The 21,622-nt window shown below is 47.2% G+C and overlaps 1 protein-coding gene and 1 long non-coding RNA gene across 11 annotated transcripts in view; one reads left to right on the plus strand and one right to left on the minus strand.

The window, feature by feature from the left end:
- Window positions 1–21,622, plus strand: part of PAX8 (paired box 8) — a 61,955-nt gene that overhangs the window by 6,471 nt on the left and 33,862 nt on the right. The window lies entirely within an intron of this gene.
- LOC108541815 (uncharacterized) overlaps window positions 6,033–21,622 on the minus strand; it is a 31,148-nt gene continuing 15,558 nt past the window's right edge. Inside the window, exons 3-6 of the long non-coding RNA XR_001889072.1 lie at window positions 17,566–17,744; window positions 13,536–13,855; window positions 9,623–9,803; window positions 6,033–7,576 (exon numbers count right to left, since the gene is read on the minus strand). This is a non-coding gene — a long non-coding RNA (uncharacterized LOC108541815). The remainder of the gene's footprint in view (window positions 7,577–9,622; window positions 9,804–13,535; window positions 13,856–17,565; window positions 17,745–21,622) is intronic.

The raw sequence follows: 21,622 nt of genomic DNA on the forward strand, positions 1-21,622 counted from the left end.
TTTTTTTTTTTTGAGACGGAGTCTTGCTCTGCCACCCAGGCTGGAGTGCAGTGGCCGGATCTCAGCTCACTGCAAGCTCTGCCTCCCGGGTTTTTTACGCCATTCTCCTGCCTCAGCCTCCCGAGTAGCTGGGACTACAGGCGCCCGCCTCGTCGCCCGGCTAGTTTTTTGTATTTTTAAGTAGAGACAGGGTTTCACCGTATTAGCCAGGATGGTCTCGATCTCCTGACCTCGTGATCCGCTGATCCGCCCGTCTCAGCCTCCCAAAGTGCTGGGATTACAGGCTTGAGCCAAGTTCTTTGTGGGAGGGATTCTTTCCGAATGCAGATTGGAACACCTTAGCCCAGGTTCTTCTGGGGAGGGAGCTAACACATTCTGCCTAGGAAGTGCAGGCAATGACTACTTTCAGCAGGAGTTCTAGACATTCCTTTTGTGGGGAAGGAGTACAGAGCATGACAATCCAGGAGTCTCTTGGCTCCTGAAAACTCCACTCTCCCAGACAATCCCAGTTCATCCAGTCATGGTCAGTGACCCTGGGTTGGATGGAGTCTCTGCTGGAAGAAGCATCCACTCTTCTTTGTTTATCTACAGTAATGACACTTTTAAGTAGATCGTGAGGATTCATAATTATTTCCTTAGGGCCAGAGTTAGGGCTGACAAGACCGTTTGGGTTGCTGAAAGCCCCTCTAGACCCCTCCCTTGGCCAGATAGAAATACGATGAGCATATTTCTCTTATATAAGCCACCGGCCAGAAAAATCTTCATGGGAAGGCTTCTGTCTTAAACCTGTAATTCACGTCACTGAGTCTGGGCTTTACCTTGCTTGGCTGGGGGTTCCTTCCCCAGGAATGGGCCTGGGTGGAAACCAGCATCTCTTTACTGAGCCATGTCCAAGATCAAGGGGAAGAAAGTCCAAGAGTCCCCCAAGGACACTTGGGTTCCGTTTCTGTGTTTCTACCTGTGGATCCTCCATAGTCCTGAATGCCATATAAGACACTGGCAATCCCTATGGCTCAGCCCAGCCAGCCTCACAGCTCCTCCTGCTCTGCCCATGCCACATTAACATCCAAAGAAGGAGAACGTCTGCACAAGAGCTGAGCAGACCTGGCACTTAGTGAGCCCTCAATGAATGGAAGCTGTGATTCTCCCCTCTGAAGACTGCCACAGGTGTGGTGTGGTGCTGAGAGCAGAAGTATTCATCCTATCATTTAATTCTCACAACTCTGCCAGGCAGGTATTGCAGTTGACATTGTTATAGAAGAGAGGGGAAGGAACTGATGTTCAAAGAAGTTGATATGACTCCAGTTCCCCTTTCCACTGCTCCCTACCTCAACCACCCCAAGTCCAGCTCATCAGAACTCAGCTACTAGATGATCGGCACCTGCAATCCTAGTGGAAACTCCCATCAGAACCCTTGATAAGAAGGCTTAAGTGGCTATGCTGGCAGTGACAGGCAGGGCCTTCAGTGTATCAGCTTGCTTTCCTCATCAGTGTTCCCCACTCTCCAGTTTAATTAAAATACGCCCCTTTCCAGTATGGTTTTCAGTCTTCCCATCTGTGAAATGGAAAAGTGGTTCCTGCCTGGATGCCTCTCCTAGAAGTAGCTATGAGAAAAAAGGAGATGATCAGTCACTTGGAAAGGCAGAGGGAGGGTGGCCTTACTTTCACACATCCCCCGAAGGCTCCATCTGCACTGGAAAAAAAGCAGCTATCCTCAGGCACCACAAGTTGAAGGACCCTGGGGAACTTACTTCCCTAACTTGGCATCTCCAAAGTACACTCAGCCTCCCTACCTAGATTCATCTTGGATGTGATGCAAATAGCTTCAGAGTTGCTGGGAAGGCTTCCCCATGCTGTTAGGGGCCAGCACTGGGGGCCCCAATCACAGACAGCATAGCTAGGAGTGGTGGCCACTGGAGGTGCCAGTTGTAACGTCCCAAAGCTTAGGTTCATCCCCTCGGACACTTCCTCAGGATCCCTCTCACTCAGGGGCTTAAAGGCAAGGCATTTCTCTTTGGAACCTCTGCAGAGGTTCAGTTTTAGAATGTTAGCTTGAAAGAAAGGGCTTTTAATGTTTTCACTTTTTCATGTAGAAAGTAGCTGCTTAGCTCCCGGGCTCTCAGATGAAAACCTGTCTTTGGTTTAACCAGAGGGAAAGATTGAGAAAGAAAAAATAATTCATTCATCCCTGCTTTTAACCTTTTTTTTCTTCTGTCTTCGGCCACAATACTCATTGGTTTTGTCTTTTCTATTTGTTTTCTTAAATGGCCTTGGAGTGACCTTGGTAGTTAGTGCTAATTAGTCCACTAGGACATATTGTGACTGTCAGGGCAGCACAGCAGAAGGGTCCAGGAGCTGGTTGGGTGACACACCTAAAAGAGAAATGGCTTAATCTGCTGTCATCGGTGCGTACTACAGTGTTTGCGCACACCCAGGCCCTCTGTGTGTGTTGCAGTTTCGATTCTTCGGCATCTCCAGGACAGTAGAACTATTATTCTTGGGATAAACTCAGGGGCCGTGAGGTGTTAAGAGGGTAAGAGACTTTTGATATCAGCTTGAAGCCAGGGTGAAAGCCCCTGCCCTGCAGGCGGAAGAAGGCGAAGCCCGGGCTTCCTTCTTGGCCCAGACCTTGCTGTTTTTGTGTGAACTTAGTCAAGTCAGTTGTCTCTCTGGGCTTGTACTTCCTCGTCTTTATAAAATATGGTGATGCTGCGGGGCTTCTGGGGAGTCATGTAAGTAAAACCTGTCTCCTCACCTGGCACATAGCTGCCACTCAAGACACTTTTCCATGCTCCATGTAGTAGTCACCAGGGAGCGAAGTCTCCAGAACACATTCCCAGAGTCCCATTGTCGTAGTATTTCCTGTGAAATGGCCACCAGTAACTTGAAACCCAGTACTTTGTTCCATTTAAAATTTAGGATAGACTTTTTAATATTTCATGTGGACAAAATAATAGATCTACCACCTAGGAGTACTGGGATTAAATGAAGGGATGCATGGAAAGTGTTGGCTATGACCTCTGCAGCTGTTATCTGTTGTTACCACAGCCTGAAATGGAAAAGGATGCCTTAGTTCACTTTACCAGAAAACCCACTCATAGGGAAAACACTAAGCTTTTGATAGAATGGCTGTCTGTGGACTGTGTGTTGAAATTCAGAACATTCTAAGGATTTAACAGAATTGGTCTTTGAGCAAAAATGAGCTCAAGTGGGTTTGCAGTTCTATGCTGTGTGTGCGGCTAAGACAGGCCTGCAGGAAGACGAGCAGTTGTTTTTAATTGACACTGAATCATATATTTATTTTTAAAAAATTAAATCCACGAATCCTGTGCCGCCTTCTCTCCCTCCCTCCCCACCTGCCTCTGTCTCACAATTTTCTACTTTGGGTAATAATAATCCAGCTTTGGCCTGATAGCAAACCCTGGTTGACATTTAACAGTCTCTGTGATTAGCTGAGCACCAAATCTCTGACTTAAGCTTTGCTTTGCTCTTTTGCTTCAACACTGGGCAAGGTAGAAGGCACCTCTGCAGGGCAGGGAGCTGGAGTCTTGCTCTTCCCTTTCAAGAAGGCAGACCTGCAGAACCAGGAGGGGGAATGAGCAGACAAAACAACTCAGTGGTAGGAAAAGGACTGAACACTAACAACCCGGTCACAGGAGCACCAAAGGTCATTTACCTTGAACAGCCGCCCTAGCACAACTATGCTGTGGCTGTTGACAGATAAACCCCATCTGGCTTTCTCGAGTCTGGTCCCTCATTGTTCCAGAGCCAGTGTGTTCCATGACGGTCTACACCAGGGCTCCATCTCAGGGCTGCTGGACAGTTCATGGCAAAATGTGGCAGAGCTATAGGTACGAGTGCCATGGAGGCATTTCTGCCAAATGAAAATGTTTGCTGGACACTTCCAATGCCTAGGCTCCATGCCTTCATAGATATGCAAACTTTCCCCTTTCTAGGTCTTACATCTCTTTGGCAGTATGACAAGACCTGGGTCCTTCGAGCCTTGTGGACCTTCCTGGGCCCCCCATATTCCCTGGGGACATGGCAGTACCCCATACCAGGAAGGTCGCCATGGCCCACGGCCCACCCCCACTGCTGGCCATGGGGCTGTCTAGACAGGTGCCCCACACTGTGACAGGCCTGCCTGAGCCTCAGGGCTCCCCCTTTTGCAGGTGATACCTGCTTTCAAGGGTCCTGCTGACAGTGACACAGCTGTTGTCCTGAGACTCTCCTTTCCTTGGGGCCTGGCTGGGGCCCATGCCATGTCGGCAAAGCACTTGGTCATGTGCTCCCCACATTCCAGCTGTCCTCACCAAGCCCAGCTCCAAAGCCACCTCCCCGTGAAGCTGTCCATGATTCCTCTTCCTCCTCCCCACCACCCCAAGGTCTCCTAGCACTCTGCCTGTATGGCATGCCTTGCAGTCCAATTTTTGGAGAAGGCTCGATCTCTGTGGCTCTCAGCTTCCAGACTTGAGCTACTTGAGCACCTGGGAGAATGTATGCCTCGCACATCTCAGAAGCTTCATAGGCTTTCATGATGCTGGTCTACTTAGATCCAGATTGTTCAAGGCTACAGGGGGCTCACAGATGAGATTCTGTCGCCACATTTTGCCAGTGAGGAAACAGAGACCCAGAGAGGTATATCCCGACCCTGGTCCCACAGCACTTGTGGCAGAGCAGACACTCCATCTCATCACCAGGACTCTTTCCATGACGCTGTGGTGACTTCCAGGGCATGTTGAGGTTAGAGTGAGGGCTGACCCAACCCAGCGAGCCTTTGCTGTGGCCTGTGGTGCATAAGCAGGACCCAAGGGAATGAAAGGGCCTCCTTCACCTGCTGACAGGGACTGGAAAGCCCAGTGACAGCTGCTGAGACAGACACATATCCCTGCACACTCACAGGCATGCACACACATACACAGCATATGTACAACACTCACATCCAAACATACAGACAACCAGGTGGGATTAGGGCGAAGCAGGAAGGCACCCAGGGTGCAAAATTCAAGGAGGCTCTCCCTCTCGGGCTCATGCAAGGGCAGGGTTGGCCCAGAGAGCAAGTGCCTCCTTAGACCTTGTAGCCTGGACGCCTGGCTGTCCTCACTCTAGTCCCCTGTATCCATATTACACACACACTCATACCCAGTTACGCACACAGACCACAGTACTCACAGACATACACATGCACACATGAATACAATATTCCCCATCTCACAAACATAAACATATTAAAAGTAAGCCTTTAAAATGTACAAGTACGTGCAGAAGACTGTCCTAGGTCCGTGGGTGATTAAAAAAGACCAGAGAAGGCCCTACTCTCAGAGACCCTGAGAAATGCAGCTGTGAAGTTACCGGTGTGATTGATGAGTACCGGCTGTACTCACAATTGCTAGAAAGGAAGTCATAATTGACGCACTGGTAGGGTGTAAGCTATCCAGGGAATCTGCTCTGTGCTGTGCATCTATTTAGGCATGAGGTCACTGACATGTGACCTCCCTGTTCTTGCAACTTGTGATTTAAGGTCTGAGTAGATGAATACCAGTGTCCAACTATGAGTCCCTCCTGGCCCCAACCCCTCATTGAAGTTACGGGTCATGGGTAGTCATGGAGCCCTGTAGAGACCTTTTGGTCCAATGTTCTTGTTTTCACAGAAGATCCAGGAAAACTGTCAGTCATTTGCCTGCATCAGCTCCTAGCACCACTGGGTCTCTGAGGTTCACAGTGGCTCTTCCCAGACGAGGACAGAGCTACCAAGTGGGCAGCAGCAGTAGTGGCAGGACTCATCCACTCCAGGACTGACCTCAAGGTCCCCCAAGAATGAAGCACTGAAGGCAGGTGGTTGCCAGCTAGCATGGACGGGCTTCTCTGCTCAGCTCAGGATATTCTCTCTAACATTCTGCCCTTGCTCAGAATTCCCGGGCAATTCTGCGCCTGAGACCCCCTCAGCCCCAGGCAGTTCAGGCATGCTCTGTCTACTACACTGTAAAGCAGAAGTGTGAACGCAAACCTCAGTCTCATGCACAACCCCAAGCTTGTTTTGGCACCCACGTGAACTGCATTTGTCACTATTACACACATTATGGTGCCATCATGCATATTTTGTACATTTGATCAGCCAATATTTATATAACTTTCATAAATCAGTGATTCTCAAACAGTGTTACCCTATAGGGTGGGCAGAGGTGCTCGTCAATATAACAAAACTGAACAACAGTGGTAGGAAAAAGGCACACTTGTACTTATCTTCAAGTTTAACATGTAAATTGTTTTTGTTCAATTGCCTCTACCTCGTATTTTTTTTAGGATCTGGGATTGGACTTAGCAAAACATTATGATTTTCAAGACACTGAGCTCACTGTTTTGTGGCATTCTTTGCAGAACACCGTGACCTTCTGGGTGCCCCATCTGCTGACAAGTGTCAGAACAGTGGGTGTCCAGCTGACATGAGGCTAGACTTGCGTGATAGGCACATAGTGGCCATAGCTCCCCACTCTGTGAAATGATGACATCGACATGCCTCCATCCATCAGTAGGATCCCCAGCATGGAGAATTTGCACTGTCACCCTTCAAAGAAAGGAGCCAAGTCCTGGCCCCTCCTCTCACCTTGACTTTCCCAGCAAAACACCCTTCTTTCCTGGCACCAGTATAGCATGTGTGTGTTGGTCATTTAGGAGCCCAGGTGCCTTGTGGCAGAGTAAAGACACACACGGAAAAAGTGGCATTTTCTTACTCAGCATCCCTGGAGCACACCTGGAACATGATGCCCTCCTTGAGATTTCCTTTAAAGACCCTGTCACCCTTGAGGTTTCCATCCCAGCTATCCATAGAAATCATTACTTCTTTTGTCTTGTTCTCAGCTGCACAGACTTCTTGGTCCACCATGGAGAGGGCTTCTATTCCCAGCCATCCACTGTCCTGTGGCAAACCTCTCTCCTCTCCTCCTGGCCCATTTCTCTCCCAAGTGTGTGCTCAGTCTGCACCATGTGGCCAGATCATCTCAGGTTTTGATCCAGCTCCTAAAGAAGCACTGAGTGCCCCTTTACTCTCTCACTCTGACTCCCCAGCACTTGGGCTTTGCTGCCTCTGTGTCTGGAGTGCTGCATGCAAATTTCTCACCCCAACCGCTGGCATGCTCAGTTACCTTCAGTTTTTATGTGCCCTCACCCAATTATGCATCCCCTGGCCACACAAGCCTCAAGATCTAACTCCAAATTATTTCAAAGAGCATTATTACTCAACTATTCAATTTAGTATGTCAATGTCTACTGAGACCCTCAGTGTGGCCGGCAGGGAGTTAGGCTTTGGGGTTATGGAATTCAGGAGACCATGCCTCGGCCTTCATGCTGACATTCTAGAGACAGGAAAGCAAACTGAACTTTCACCACAATCACAGAGAGAAAGCAAAGGCTTCAGTCCAGATAGACACAAAATGCTGAGCAAGTAGGAGAAGGAGGCATGCTGAGCTGTGACCAGGTCAGGGTGGGATTCCATAAGGTGGCTCAGAGGGGAAACCAACCCCAGCAGAGATGCGGAGTCCCAGGAGCGTGTGCAGGTTCCAGGCACCAGCAGTCAGCCCTGGGTGAAGGAGACAGCAATGGGAACATGCTCAGGGTTCAGCCCAACTGTGGGGGCTTTGACAAGAGAAGCTAAGCTATGGTGTTAATTCCAGTGTGCCATCAGAACGTCTGAGTAAAGTGCACTCGATGTATATGTTTTAGGGCATTTTATTCACTTGTGCATGAAACTTCCATCCTCCCCTGGCTTGACCTCAAGCTTCTGTTGTTGGCAGTTTTCATATCCTTCTTGGCTGTCTTGCCACAGCTGCATACCTACTGACTCTGTTGTCTTCAGGCTTTGCAGTGCTTTTATTAAGTGGAAAAGCCATGGCAATAATCTATGATAGTTAGGTTATTCGCTTTATCAAAATGTGCTGGTTTCTCTCCTCTCTTGGCTCTGTTTCAGACAAACTTAGCCTGGTGATTTTCCAAAATAATCAGATTTCTCCTTGCACTTCCTTTTAATCCAATCATTAACAAGTATTTTCAGGCAAACTGCTGATGTACAATCTGAGAAGACTTTCTCCTACCTCCATGGCCCTATTTCTCACTATTTCCGTATGCAAACCCATGGTTCCAGCCAACTAGTCATTGTTTCCAAAATACACCATGTACATTCTCACCTCTGTGTTTCTGCCCATTCAATGCAGCTGCCTGGAACACCCTTCCCACCCCCACTTCCTTGACAAAGCCTCAGTCAAGCTCCACCTTCTTCTTGAGACCTTTTTAGATACCCTCTACCTTTAGTGACCATCCTGTCTGACTTTCCACTGCACCTGCTCTGCTCCACTCCCCGGGTACTTAGTACCTGTTCCAACAAATGTCACTTGGCTTCTTACCGTGACAACCTGCCTCTGAGCTAGAAAGAACAAGAATCCTTTCAGATTTCTCTCTATCCCCAGCACCTTACACAAAATCCTACAGGAGGAGTGAGGACTCCGCAAATGTCTGGGCTGCTGTTTTTCACCTAATTCTCAAATAACATTTTTTATTGCTTCCTTGGTTGACCCAACTTGCACATTTGAGTTTTGTATATGAAGTTTTCCCAACATGAAATACACCTGATCCTTTCCCATGATATTGCCACAATCAGTTTTCTATTTTCTTTATAATAATTGGCAATAAGGGAACTGAGAAAACGAGAAATGCAGTCTTTGAGGGAACCTTATGCAGCCATTGAGGCCAGAGCTGCCCCACTGAGATACGTGCCTGGTCCTAGGGGCATCTTGCAGGCACAGAAGCCTGTGCTTGAAGGCCAGATGGCCAGGTTGAGCAGCAATGGGCACTGGGAGTAAAAAACACTGGCAAGTCTGGGGAGTTCTGAACCAGCAAGGGACCTTCCTAGTGGATGCTGGGTGTTGACTTGGCAGGGTAATTGGTCAGATTTAGGGTGAGAGCATCTGTGAGGATAAAAGATTACAAGATTCCTGTAATTCCCACAGACTGGGAATACAACTCCAAACAATATCTAGCACATAGTAGACATATACTAGGTACTTCACAAGTATTTGTTAAATGGATCTTTCTTTTCTTCTTTTTTCCTCTCCTTCTTCCTTACTTCCTTCTTCTTCTCCTTCTCCTTCTCCTTCTCCTGCTTCTTCTTCTTTCTTGGCTTTACATAAGCATTTCTCAAGTGCGGTCTATATCAGAACCTCCTGGGATTTTGTTAGCAAATATGGAGCCCTGGCATCTGTATCCTTCACAAGCTCCCAGGGATTCTTTTATGATCAGCATTTAAGAAACATTGATCTACAGCCCACCCACAGTCTTTCCCATGTGGAGTCCCTCATGCCTGCCTGCTGTGGGCACAGCCCTTCTTTTTGCACTGTGCCTCCTCCCAGAGATCTCCCATTTGACTGTGGATAGAAGCAGATCAGATTTGAATGCAGTCTCAGGTCTGCCCCGAACAGGCTGTGCACAGGCCATTTGAGCCTCCAAGATGCATCTTTATCTATAAAACGGGGCAAAGGGCCAGCCCCACCTACCTCATGAGATTGTTGTGAAAACCCATCCCTGATGCAACCAAGACCTGACTGGTATCTGTTGAACTAAATTTAAGAATCACTTACCGGACAGCACTTTGGAAGGGCCCTGTGGATGTCAGGTGAGTGCATAACCAACGTTTAGACTGGATCCAGGGTCATAAAGTTCTTGAAAGGAGGAGAAGCCCGGAGGTCTTGGTAATTGGAGGGAACCCAGCCTGGCATGTGGAGGCTTTGCTGTGCTGATACACTGATGTTCTTTCACTGAAAAAACAAACAAACAAAAAACACTGCCACATGATGCAAGGATCACAAATGGAGAACAAGATGATGACTCCGTAGCAAGGATAGTAATGTCAAGAGAAACAGGTTCACCAAAAGAGGGTGAGACGTTAGAAAGTATTTTACCCTCTGCTTGACTGACTGAACCTGCCTTATACTTAAGAGTCATTTGGAGGGAACTGGCGGGGCAGCCAGTTACCCTAGGAGAGCAGCCTCCAGGGGCTGCCCAAGCCTGCTGTGTGAAATTCAGGGCTAAAGCTCTAAAGCTCTATTGATCTGTGCATGCGTTTGCTAGGGCTGCAGTGACAAAGTACTACAAACTGGAGGGCTTAAATAACAGAAATTTATTGTCTCACAGTTCTGGAAGCCAAAAGTGTCAAATCAAGGGGTCAGAAGAGTTGTTTCCTTCTGAGGCTGGAGGAGAATCTGTTCTGTGTCTCCCTCGTAGCTTCTGGTGGTTTGCTAGAAGGTTTTGGCATTCCTTGGCTTGTGACAGCATAACTCTGATATTCATATGACTTTCTCACTTTATCTCTGTCTCCAAATCTCCCCTTTACACAAGGACTTGATCATATTGGATTAGGCCCACCCTAATGACCTCGCCTTAACTAGATCATCTGCAAAGACCTTGTTTCCCAGGTACTAGAGTGGTGGGTGGAGACAGGGGAGGGGACTATTCAATTCATGACACCTGAGTATTGTGTGTCCTTAGTCCATTTCAGTCCCCACCCAGCCCTGCTTGACCCTCAGCTGCTTTGGGTCTGAGCAACACCAGCTGCAGAAGCTCTGATTTGGGGCTGAGAGAAAGAGAAGGTGAAGGTGACATCCATCTTCCAGAGCCTTTCCTATTGCTCCAACAGACAAGGGGACTCCCCATCCCAAGCCAGAATCCCCCAAAGAGAGCCTCAAGTCCAGGTTCAACACTTAGAAAAGGCCAGGCATGGTGGCTCACACCTGTAATCCCAGCACTTTGGGAGACTGAGGCCAGAAGATTTCTTGAGCCCAGGAGTTCAAGACCAGCCTGAGCATCACGGCAAAATCACATCTCTACAAAAGATAAAAAACACTTAAGAAAACAAAAATGACAAGCAATCAAGCTGATACAAGAACCTAAAATCGGCCAGGTGCAGTGGCTCATGCCTATAATTCTAACACTTTGGGAGGCTGAGGTAGGTAGATCACCTGAGGTCAGGAGTTCGAGACTAGCCTGGCCAACATGACAAAACCCTGTCTCTACTAAAAATACAAAAATTAGCTGGGTGTGGTGGTGGGCACCTATAATCCCAGCTTCTTGGGAGGCTGAGGCAGGAGAATTGCTTGAACCTGGGTGGGGCGGAAGTTGCAGTGAGCTGAGATCGCACCACTTCACTCCAGCCTGGATGAAAGAGTGAAACTGTCTCAAAAAAAAAACAAAAACAAAAACAAAAAAACCTAAAATTTTTCAGGGCATGCCTTGCTTCAGGACATGTTCGGTGCAAACCTCACCACCTTCCTCCACTCTGCCAACATGGCCCCGGCCAAGAAGGCACTAAGCTCCCAAAGGGCTTAGACAGGAATTTAGGTCAGAACACTGAGGTTCTTTCTTGGCTCTGCCATGAGGTGAGTCTGTGACATTAGACAAGTCACCTCTCCTTCCCAGTCAAGGATCCTCTCAGAAGGGTGCCTTGCAACTCTGCCACTCCATAGACACTGTGCACATCTACTTTCATAGTCTGTGAGCCGCAGCAGCCCACTTTGTCACCATCCAAGTCATGTGGCAGCCCATAGGCCCCACTGTGTGCTACCTTCCCTCATCTTATGGCACCCCCAGTGTCACCACTGGTGTTTTGTCACATAGGAAGGTTACTCAATGTTTCCCTCTAGAGCTCTCTCTGTATCAGCTTCTGGGGGTTTCTGGCCTCTGTTCCCTGGCTGAGGGCAGTCCCAGAGTTGTAGACATTAGGACTGGAAGGATCATCTGCTTCTGTCAAGCCAGATGAAGAAACTGAGGCACAGACTGGCATCGTCACAGAGTGGGCAGAACCTAGGCCTCCTAATTCTCAGCACCCCCAGTTCCCTCTCCAGAAACCACAGCCTGCAGGCTGCATCTGTTGGCCTCTGTCCCTTCCCCTTTCCTTCTGCAGCGGTGAGGGCAGCCTTTAGAGTGGATAATCTCCTTTACCATGGTGCCTGCTGTCGACAGGTGTGGAAACAACAGATGCACGGTTTTGTCACAGATTTTTCTCCTGTGTGTCGCTCAAAAAGATGGTTCCTCTTCATTTGTTCTTACCTGTTATGATCCCCAGGATGGCCAGGCCCTCCTTCTGACCCCCACCTTGAAGACTCTGCAACTCACACACACAGTCTCTCTCTCTCTCTCTCTCTCTCTCACACACACACACACACACACACACACACACATGCACACACACACAGACACACAAAACATACACACACACACACTCTCTCTCTCTCAATGTACCCTAATTCAGGCTAAAACCCACCCTTTACAAATGCCTCCTCCATGAGCTAGTCAAGCCCATCAGGTTGTATCTTAGTTAAGATCTCAGAAGCAAAGAATCCCAGCGTTCAAAAGAAATTTAGAGGTCATTTAGTTCAGCTATCCGGGTGAGGGAGGCATCTTTATGCGACTTCATTATATTCAGGATTCCCTGGTTCCTCCAGCCTCTCAGTCTCTGCAGTTACCCCAATTACAGCTGTTGTTTCCTTCCTGTTCCCCCTTCTCTCCCTCCTCACTACCCACCCTTACTCTCATGGTTTCCTGCCCTCAGCAGGGGTTCTTCTCACCCCCCTCTATTTCCCTCCTTACCCATCTCTGGGTGATTTTTAAATCACTGCCCACTAAACTCACATTTATAGCATTATAACTTTGAGCTGTAGAACCTAATAGTAGTTTATGCCCTTTACTATCCATCCCCATCCCCAACATACACACATACTCACACATGCACACACCCACTCATTCATACACACATTCACACAGACACCCACATACACACCTCCACAGATATCCCACGGAGCTATCTGTGGACAGAATGGAAGGAGATAGTGCATGTAAATGGGTTGAAAAGCTTTAAGGTTCTATAACATGTCAGGGACTATTAACTTGTAAGTTTCTCAAGGGCAAGAACTGTCTTCTACTCAGAAGCCATCTCTCCACATACACGCAGCCTGGAATATTATTATACACAGAGTGGGTGCTCACTGAATTGAAATCTAATGTACTGAAAATTACTTTAATATCAACCCGTTAAAAAAAAGCATTAATAGCCACAGGCCTCTGACCTCAGCGGGAGTTGAGGGTTTAGCGCAGTAACTTGTACAGTCGCTAAGCATCTAAACACATGTTCGGCAGGTGCTGCCATACCTGCCTTGTCTGTTTCCCTCCCCAAATGCAGAGACCCAGGACCTTTCTTCTGCAGCCTAGAGGGCCCTTCCACAGCCCTGGTGTGTGATGCCAGGAGTCTGCAAGTGTCTAGGAAGCTCAGTGGGAAGGATCTGGGAAGAATGACCTCTAGTAAACCTGCAGGGATCACTGGGAAGCTCCATTTGCCACCCCTGACTAGAAGTTCATGTTTAATCAATTAATTATTGCTTTCAATAAGTGTTTGTTGACATCCACAGAGTAGATATAAACTCTAGGCTATCAACAGGGGAGATTTTTAAAAATACAGATTCAGGGATGCTATGCCAAAAGATTCTGACTGAACTGACCTGAGGCGGGAAGTTTCTGGACTCTCCAGGTGATTCCAGGGTGCAGTTGGGAGGAGGAAAGCACTGCTCTACCTACCACAAAGCACGTCTGCATGGTCAGATAAAAGCTTCACCTCCCCTCAAGGAGCCAGGCGTCTGGAGGAAGAACTTGACAACGAGATTCAGAGACAGGACAGGGGCTGGGGAGGTAGGTGGGAGGATGGAGAAGGTTCTGGAAGGTTGCTCCTGGTTGGCTTCTCTCCCTGGGCTTCTGAAGGCCAGAGTGCAGGGTGTGGAGTAGCCATACACAAAGCCACATCCACAGAGGGGGAGCGTCACTCCTGCAGGAAGGAAAGGAAGGGAGTTCCCTGCTTGGGAAATAGTGCCCAGTCTCAGAGGGAGAAAGTGGCCCATCTGCTGTTACTTTATATCCCTTATATTGCTAATATAATTTATAGGATCTTAGCTTGAAAAGACCTCCAGAAATCTCTGAGACAGCACCAAAGGCGACCCTACCCAGGGAACCCTTGGACTTGGTGACCTTTGGGCTCAGAGCAGGCAAGTGTGTCCCACTTGCCTCAAGCTCTCTGGCCCCTGTGCTCCCAAGGCCTCCAGCCTGGCTCCAGCAAAAGGCAGGGCCTCATGTCAAACAGTAGTTTTCTTAAGGAGCTTAGAGGTCTATTGACATCTGAAGCAGCTCCATCCCTAGAAATCCACACACTGAAGCCCTTCCTGGGAGGGAGGTGACAGGGTTAATCTAAGGGCTGGGGGAGGCGGAGAAAGGCCTTGAAACCACACAGTGAAGCCAACCAGATTAATAGAGGAAGAGAGAGGGGGGTAGACCATTAGGAAGACAAAGAGAAAATCATGCTGGAGCAATAGAAAGGGAAATCTAATATCAACTAGGGAAAAATAAATGGAGATTAGGGCAAACAAATTAGCTTTAATGGGTTCAATGCTAATACAAGAATAACAGCGGAGCTGCGAATGCCTTTGAGGGGAAGATGGGATAAAGAACCTGAGCAGTCATGCAAGCAATAAAGATTATGCAGGGAAGGGGGATGGCCAAAAGAGCCAGCGGGGAGGGAGAGAGAAGGGAAGACTACAGGCAGATGGGTAGGGGATCAGTGGCATTGGAGGAGTCTGCCATCTTTGACAGGAAAGGACTGGGACAGAGAGCTGGTAAGAACTGGGGAGGCAGCAAGCAGGAGGGAAATAAAAGAAAGCAAGGAAATTGGGAGACACCGAGGGCAGGGATGCAAACCCAGAGCGGGAAAGACTGCGAAGAAAGGAGGCAGCAATGGATGTAAACAAAGAGAATGGAGGACAACTAGCCACTGCGCAAGAGTGAAGGGAAATAAAGAAATTAGGTGCCCTCTCTGACTGGAGAAAATTTAAAGAGGAAAAATTAGGCCCCAAGATAATGAAAAGCTAGAGAGGATTTGGAAGTGAGTTTTGGAAAGCACCCATACTTGGTAGGTGACGGAAGGGCATATTCGTTCTTAGGGAGAGGTCTGGCTATTCTTGGAATACAGTGCTGCTGCCAGGGGTGGCACTGGAGGTGGGTGGGCAAAAGTAAGCAGTGCAGAGCACTACGGCATCTGAGCGCTCTCAGCTTGAATCTCAGTCATGCCACTTTGTAAGGGTGGAGCCTTGAACCTGTTACATGCCGTCTCTGCTCCTCATCTTCTCATTTGTAAAATGGGGATAATGTACGTCATTCTTCAAAGGGTTGTTGTAAGAATTAATTGAAAAGATGCATGTAAAATACTCAGTTTGGCCACAAAATAAGCACCTCCCATTATACTGACTATAATTATTATTCTTAGGCATTGACTAATGCGGAAGAGGGGCTGGGTACTAAAGATAGCCCTTCCTCCCTCCTTCCCCCGCCCCCTTTCCTCTTCTTTTAGGTCCAACACTGGTGAAATACGAGCCTAGTTTGATTCTCTCCCAGATAGAGTCTAATCCAAAGGAAACCTCTGTATCCATCCTCTATCCCCCTCCCCTGTCCCTCCCCAGCTCCCTCTCCCTACTGGGGATGAAAGAATAGTGCTAAGCCCTCCACCACAGCCACCCTCTGGGCTGATCTAAGGCAGAAGCATCTAGGGAAGCCAAATTTTATATTCTATTGGAAGACCCTCTTATATCTGCCTGAGCTTCAGAGTGTAGTGGACAAGGAGCTGGAGTTGGTCCTCATGGCCTCACATCTTAGGGTCCTCCTTGGCTGCATTAAAGAGCATAGACACTCCACGAGGGAAACAGAGCCCCAAAGACCAGCACACAGCAACAATAACAAGCCAGGAGTCAATCAGTAACAGCCTAGTCATGGGCGCCAGAAGGGGAAAGAAGGAGCTGGGATTATTTCCTGCCCCTCCAAGCATCCCAGAACCCTGCCCTTTTATCATTACTAAGGATTTTGGAAGAGTTAGAAGAGAAATCAATCCAGGCAAGAAGAGGGGCAGATAGGAGTTGGGGAGCTTTGCCATTTGCTAATAAATAAGTTAATTAACTTGAAATCATTATAAAAAGAATCTTCCCATAAAACCATAACCTCCAAGAGGGGAGACCCATCTGTCTTCATCCCCCTATGTCCCCAGAACCTGGAGCAGTGTCTGGTATGGAAATGGTGGGTCTCGGTGGTGAGGGTAATGGCTAACATTTGTGGAGGGTCTACTGAAGCCCAGGTCCTGTGTCAGGTGCTACACGTGCACCATGTTATTTAGATCATTGGACACACCTAGAAGGAAAGACAGAAAGAAGTGACAGAAATTCATGCCAAAGTCATAAGTTAGTCAGAGGTGAAGCAGGGGTTTCTGACTCTCTCCTCCATATAGCTTCAAGGAATGGAAATAAATGAATACATGAGCCTCACCCACTCATCAGGGCAAGAGGACAGATTTGAAAGCTACCTCTCAGTTTGGGTGTTATTATGTATATTCTATACATATTATATATACTCCACATATATTATACAGGAATATATATTTCATATATAATATATATATTCTATATGTATTTTATATATATGTACATGCACACACACACACACGAGGGACTGATAAATGGGCCACCTGGCAAGTAGTAGAAGTTTAAAGGATAGTGGAAGGACTTTCTTCTTGTTGTTGTATGTGGCTCTTGTCGGCCAATACCTCAGTAGCAGTAGTTGAATCAGATTCCAGCTCTCAGCTCTCCCAGAGCCAGTCGCACATGCCCCCCGGCAACAGCCGCAATGTGCCAGCCCTTCGGAGATCCAAGTCCCAGCTCCACAGGCCCTTCCTCTAAGCATGTATTCTGATAACTCCAGTTTCTTCCTTTTGCTTCCTCCAGCCCAAGGGGCAGTTGCTGCTTCCTGTAGCTACTATCTCTGGGTTATTTCAGTGCTTCCTTTGTGCTCTTACAGCCTCCAACACCAGACAACAATTCCCCATATTAAAGCCCCTTTGTTGAAATACCTTGGAAGGTTTCTGTCCTCTGATCAAGCCCTGGCTGATACCAGAAGAGATCTGAGGAAACCAGATTCTAAGACTGGATTGATCATGTCCTTGGCCTTGAACACAGTACTGAGCTCCTTGGCAATGAGAACTGGAGACCACTTTTTTTTTTTCCGATTGAGCCCTGGCAGGCATATGCATGCAGCATGGCCCACACAGTCATGAGTCAGAAACTTCTCATGGTATCTCCGAGTCTGGAATTCCTGAGTTCTAACGAGGAGTAGCATTTGCTGCTAACCCTCTGCCTCCCTAACTTGAGCTGTCTCTGGTGGTTTTTTCCCTTGATGGATGTTAAAATCTTCCCAACAAAGCTATCAACCCAGTGAGGGAGGAGTCTGTGTAGATCACCTCCCATTATTCTCCATAGAGTCTCTATGGCCAAGGCTAGAAGAAAAAGACTTCTTGGCTCAGAATCCGAAGACTAGAGTCAGTGATAGTTTCCTTAGTGGTGTAAAATGGCAAGAGTAGCACTAATCTCACAGAGGACTCCTGCAGAACACACTGCCACATTCAACCATAAAGCTGTTCTCAACAGTGTGAGCCTGGCAAGTGCTCACACATTTATTGTTGACATTGAAGATCTGATATGTAAGCCAACAGGAAGACCTCTGCATTCATATCCTGACTCCTTCAGAAGCAGGGCAAACCTCTCTCTCTCTCTTTTTTTTTTTTTTTTTTTTGACTGTGGAATCTGGACCATCCTCTTTAAATAACTCATTTCTATAAGTATATGTGTCTGTGGAAAACAGAATTCTGTTTAAGGCAAATAAGGTGTGGGCTTCACTAAACTTGCAGATCTTCCTCTCTCCTTCCCTTCCTCCCTCCCTCTATCCCTCTCTTCCTCCTTCCCTCTTTTTTTCTTCCTTCCTTCCTTCCTTCCTCCCTTACTCCCTTCCTCCTTTCCTTCCTCCCTCCCTCCCTTCCTTCCTTCCTCCCCTCTTTCCTTTCTTCTTTCCTTTTAATAACCAACAGGCACTTACATTCTGCTTAATGAGATTATGTCCTGGCTTATTTAAAAGAAAGGACCAAAGAGAGCAGGCAGGGAAAGCCAGGGAAGACTTACTGTAGGAGGGAGCTTCCTGAACTGACTCCTAAGGCATGAATGGAAATCAATCAGGAGAAAGTGAGGACGGGCACTCCAGGCATGGAGGACACAGTCAAGGACCCAGGAGAGGATTCAGATGTGGCAAAAGAATGGCAAACAATTTTGTGTTGTTAGGGCATCAGGTTCAACGCTCACACAGGTAAGAAATGAGACTTGAACACTAAGTCAGGATCAGGTGGTAGTGGGCATTGACTTCAAGATTTAGTAGCTTGGGCTTTGCCATGAAGAAAATGATGCCATGTCTTGCAAGGATTCTTAAATATGGGAGTGATATGGCCAGACTAGGGTTTAGATGTGTTGCTCCCTAGCTGGGTAGCAAAGGTTCACTTGAGCAAGGTTGGATGTGGAGACCAATGAGTCCAGGTGAGTAGTTAACTCCTACTCACCTTCCACGCAGGTTACATGTCATTTAGAGACATCTTCCTAATCAGCTTGAACTCATTTTCTCTTGCACCCCCACCCCATTATTTTTTAACACTGCACCTTGTTGTGTTCTTCTTAGCACTTATTCCAAGTAGTAATTACACATTTATTTCTGTATTTACTTTTTAAATATACCCATCTTCAGCCTACCTATCCCTAGCCTGGAAGCTCCACGAAGGTAGAAATCAATTCTATATAGTCAGTTCTATTAAAATGCTTGCTACATGGTAGGCATAAAAAATATATGTAGAATGGATAAATGAATGAGCGAATGAATGCTGGGGACAGGCAGGGAGATATTGGTTAGGTAAATATTTAGGAGGTAAAAAGTGGTCTTGTGAGTATTTCATGTGGAGAATGGAAAAAGATAAAGGTGATTAGTTGATTCATGTGACATAAGTTTATTGAATATCTAATATAATTTAATAATGATCAAAATGAAAGAAGCCTTGCCTTCATAGAGCTTTCAATCTGGTGAGAGAAGACAGTTATGATTCATACATATACAGTTATGGTTATGCAAAAAATGTAAAATAAAAATTTGGACGTAAAGATGCAATTAAATTTATCTATGATACCTCCCCATTCTCCCCAAAATTCCTCCCTTGACTATGAGACATTTTTGTCCTCTCATTTTCAACCAGATTCCAAACAGCAGTTATATTTGGTGCTACATTTCTATGACTGCCATTCAAGAAAGGTAAAACATGTCATGAGAATACCCAAACAGAAGCCTGCACCTACTCTGTAGGATAAAGCAAAGCCACCGAGGAAATGACTCAGTGTTGAAATATAAAGGATGAGCAGGAGTTAACTAGATAAGACGGGGAGACAAGATGTCCAGGAGGAGGGAACAGCACGTGCAAGTGCCCAAGGCTGGGGACACAGTTAATTCCAAGGTCGTGCAGAAGATCAATGACAGTGCAGCACAGAGAGTGTGGTGGCAGGTGGCAGGAGGCTGAGTGGAAGGGGCAGGCCCTGAGCTTGCATGACAGCTGGTGTTGTTACCAACCAAGACAACACTAGAGGAGGAGCCCCCTTATCACCTAAGAGGAAATCTCCAATAGAAATTGAAAACAAAAGTTGGGGGAAAGACCTGACTGGGGTTACCTGGGATGCCCATGATGCCATCAGGAGATGGGTAGTAGGTACGACAATGAGAGTGTGTGGGATCACCAAGGATGGCCATGAAGGGGGAGAGAAACACTGAGAACTGAGAGAAGCCTGAAGGGAGAAAACATACGTCATGGAGCAAATGAGGGAAGAGAACCCCATTAAAGCAAAGAGAAAGCCTAGACTGAAGGTATAAGGAATCACTAAAATCTCTTCAAGAGGGAACACATGGCACCCTCCAACCACTCACTGTCCATCCATGGCCACTCATCACCAAGCACATGCTAAGCAGGAGGCACAGAGCAGGCTGAGCACGGAATGTGAAGGGAGGAATGGGCTGCAAGTATGGCTGCTTTTTGAGAAATTTAGTTGAAAACAATAGGAAAGAAGAGTATCATGGTCAAGGGAAGAATTTTTTTGTTTAATTTATTTTGAAGTCAGGGGCTGGAGAGGCAACATAGATTATTTTAATTCCATTTGTAGGTTTAGGGGAAGGACCTGGTAGAAAAGAAGAGGTAAGTAATGCTTTAAAATGAGAGGATAATTGATGGAGTAGGATTCCAGAACAGGTAGAAGGGCAAGAGATCAATGAGAAACACAAGCCACAGCTTTGCCTAGCTGCTGTCTTTCTGTTCCAGTTTCCCTTAGGAAGACAACTATAAGACACAGAGATAACCAAGGGTCATGCAGCAAGTTGGGGGTAACAGCAGATGCAGGATGCTGCTTTCCAGCATGCCAGCCCCTTTTACCCAGTCCAAGGGTCTCATGTGTCCAGGTAACCCATAACCTCATGTATGCTGGCGTGATCTGGTGTGCAGACTTTGGACACTGGGATTCCATGGTCCTGGGACACTTTCTTCAGGAGCAGTTGGAGGCACAGGCCCTGGCCTTTACTCCAGAAAGGCACCAAGTCAAGAGGATTAGCTGGGAGGTGGCACATGGAGATCACAGACCTGCAAATGAGCAGCGGGGGAAGGGAAAAGCACCAAGCCGAGAATGCCAGGGACTGATTCGTATGGACAAGGCCTTTCCTTTGTAGAAGGAGAATAGGCCTGGCATGATTTGGAGGGCACCCAAAAAGGCCACTGCACCTCTCACTATAGCCCTGCCAAAGCTCAACCACCAACTTGACACTCTATGTGTCAAAAAGCCCCAGGTAGTTAAATGGACATTTTTGCAGAACAACACATTGAGCCATTGCTACTTTAGGATTGCGCAGAGTGGCAAAAGATAAAGCAAAAGGATAAAGGGGAAAGTACTGAAGCATGGGATTTGGGGGTCCCATCATGCAGAATCGTGTGAATCCATGCAACAACCATAACCAATGTAAACCATTTTTCTACCACTTGTATATACGAAAACACTAATTACAGTAGGCAAAGACAGGGCCTCTGCCTTTGAGTAACTCATAAAGAAGCCCAAATAGAGAAAGTTACTGTTCAACGCGGTCAGTGCTATCATAGGAATTTGTGCAAAGGACTATAGGGACATGGGGAAAGGATTTCCACATCTTAAGGGTTTGGATATTGGTGCATGTAACACGAATTTTGGTCAATGACTGTCTCTTTTCTTTCTGCCATCCCAACTACTCGGAGCTCTATAAAGGACGAATAAATTACCAACAAAGTCCTAAGACCTCCCTGAATGGTCACTTTTCAAAAGGATACATTTCTGGACAGCAAGCTTCACCTAGGACTTTGCTGAGCTTCAATCCCTTTACTGTACGATAAGTCCTCTCTGACCACAGGAAAGCTTGCATTTCCTGTCTGAGTACCTTCCACTCAGGAACCTGCTTGCATCCGGCCAGGCGGTCTTGTCTTCCTCCCCCATACCCACCCCACCTCCCCACTCACAATCTCTCAGACATACAAAGAGTCTGCTTATGAGGCTTCAAACCTCTTCCTGGGTCACACCTTCCCCCCAACCCCACTTCCCGCCCAACCAGGAGGCTCCTACTTGTTTTTGGCTTCCGA

This window comes from Rhinopithecus bieti, unplaced genomic scaffold, assembly GCF_001698545.2.
Source record: "Rhinopithecus bieti isolate Rb0 unplaced genomic scaffold, ASM169854v2 scaffold_20362, whole genome shotgun sequence".
NCBI lineage: Eukaryota > Metazoa > Chordata > Mammalia > Primates > Cercopithecidae > Rhinopithecus > Rhinopithecus bieti.